This window comes from Propithecus coquereli, unplaced genomic scaffold, assembly GCF_000956105.1.
Source record: "Propithecus coquereli isolate 6110/MARCELLA unplaced genomic scaffold, Pcoq_1.0 Scaffold194, whole genome shotgun sequence".
Taxonomy (NCBI): Eukaryota; Metazoa; Chordata; class Mammalia; order Primates; family Indriidae; genus Propithecus; species Propithecus coquereli.
The window spans coordinates 2040661-2043168 of record NW_012144300.1 but is presented as its reverse complement, the minus strand read 5'-3'; positions in this window follow the sequence as shown (position 1 = coordinate 2043168).

Genomic DNA, 2508 nt, shown 5'->3' with positions numbered 1-2508 from the left:
CTTTTATCTCTCAAGTGCTTATTCTATTTGCCTCTTTTCAGAGTTCTTTTTGCCTATTGTCACCATTTTTTAAATTTTCTAACAATTCGATTTCCATAACCCCCATAGGGTGTATTCTACCACCCCCTCTTTTCCCCTTTAACAGTGAATAATTAAAAGTGATATATTAATTAACAAATTGCAGGAATCTTTTTGTCACTCAGCCCTCATTCTCCCTGACTTCTCAGTACAGCCATTCTCTTGTGAAGCAATGTACACTTTCATCCCTCAAAGGACTGGTTCAGTTGTAGAAAAGTATGCGTAAGTCCCTCGTTCTGAGAGTTGCTTTATCTAAGGTGGGGAGATCATTCTTTTTTTCTTGAAATTTTCTATTTTCTTTATTCTTATAATATTGCTCCTTTTGGTTCTTTTTTGTTGTAACTTTGTGTTTCCTTTTCCATTTCTTCTTTCACCTTCCAAACTTGGATGAAGGACTTCCCCAAGGTCCAGTCCTCAGTTATTTAGATTTCCTCCCTTTATGCTTGAAGAACTCACTGACCTCGGAGATCCAGACTTCAGAGATTTTATATGATGGCATGTCAATAACCATTTTGTCAGTAATATCTTAAAGGACTTCCATTTCTGTCCCAGAACACTCTCCTGAGCTCAGATTATACTTCCAGTTGCCTATTAGACGTGTCTACTTGGCTGTTCTCCATTCACCTCAAATTCAGTAGCTCTAAAAGTCAGCTCATCACCTTATCCTCCCATCCACCAATCCCACCTCACTACAGTTCCCCTCTTGAATTTTCTATCTCTGTTAATGTTGTAAATATTTTCCCAATCCTTCAGATTTCAGAACTAGAAAAAAAAAGTGGGTTTTTTTAATCTCTCTGGCTTTTGCACTTAATACACAGCCTTTTAGTTTTATTGATTCTTCTTTCAAAGTTTATTTTTTGGTTCATCTTTTTGGTGAGAGATTGACAGTATCTATTAGAAATTTTAGCACACTTTTTTTTGACTCAACAATTGTATTTAAAAGAACTGAGTATACAGCTTTACTTGCATAACTGGGAAAAGACACATGTAGGTATCTTAATTTCAACATTGTTGAAAAAGGAAAAATTTGGAAACAAACTAAATATCTACAGATAGGTGACTGGTTCTATACGTACCAATATGATAACATATCTAAGATATTCTGTTACAATACTAAATTCATACTATTATTTCATTTTGTAAAACAAAAAAAAGATGCACACATATACCCATATATTCATATATGCATAGGCATGTTTTTGTTATAATTTACATACAATAAAATTCACCCTTTTTAGTGTATAGCTCTGAGTGTTTTGACAAATGCATACAACTGTGCAATCACCTCACAATCAAGACCCAGAGCAGCTCCATTTTTCCAAAATTCCCTGGTACCACTTTGTGGTCCACCCTGGGCCTCACCCTCAACCTTGGCAACTGTGGGACCAAATAAATGACTGAGGCAAAAATCTCAATCAATAGAGGTTTATTAAGCCAAGATTTTGAGGATGTGCCTGAGAAAAACATGAACCACAGACTGTGACTATTTTTCTGAAGGGGAAGTTGGAACTTTCATCATTTTAAAGGCATACAGAGAGAGGGGAAAAGGCTAGGGGAGAGGAGAAGCTGATGGGGTAGTGGTTACATTCTTGTGAGGCCCAAGAAATCTACATTTTACATAAAATAAGGGAGTGAAGGAAGCATTACTTAGGTAGTTGTCCCTGAGTAGGTGGAAGAATGTCTGATTCTGTCTTGTCTCTAGTTCCGTTACCTATAAGATAAACTTGTAATTCATTATTATTGTGGAATCCAACAGGCTTTAGTAATAGACATAGGTATAATTTGCATGTCCTTGCTTATGGGAGGTTAGCAAGAAATTTCCTTAATGAATGATCTGTGGGGCCAGCTCTTCACATGTACCTGAGGCCTTTACCTTCTCTTTTGTATAAGGAGTTGAGGGTGGCCCTGACACTTTGATTTTCTTTTTACTCAACCATCGATGTGCTTTTTATCCCATATACAATCATGCGTAGCTGGGGAGGAGGGTGCGGAATGTTCCGAGAAACGTGTTGTTAGGCAATTTCATTGTCCTGTGAATATGAATACAGCAGAGTGCACTTACACAACCTAGATGGTACAGCCTACTACACACCTGGGCTATATGATAGAGTATATTGCTCCTAGGTGACAAACCCGTATAACATGTGGCTGTACTGAATGCTGTAGGCAACTATAACACAATGATAAGTATTTGTGTATCTAAACATATCTAAACATGGAAAAAGTACAGAAAAATACAGTATAGAAGATTAAAAATGGTACACCTGTATAGGAAACTTGCCATGAATGGAGCTTGCAGGACTGGAAGTTTCTCTGGGTGAGTGAGTGGTGAGTGAATGTGAAGGTCTAGCCCTAGGACATTACCGTACACTACTGTATACTTTCTAAACTCTGTATACTTAGGCTACGCTGAATTTGTAAAAGTATTTT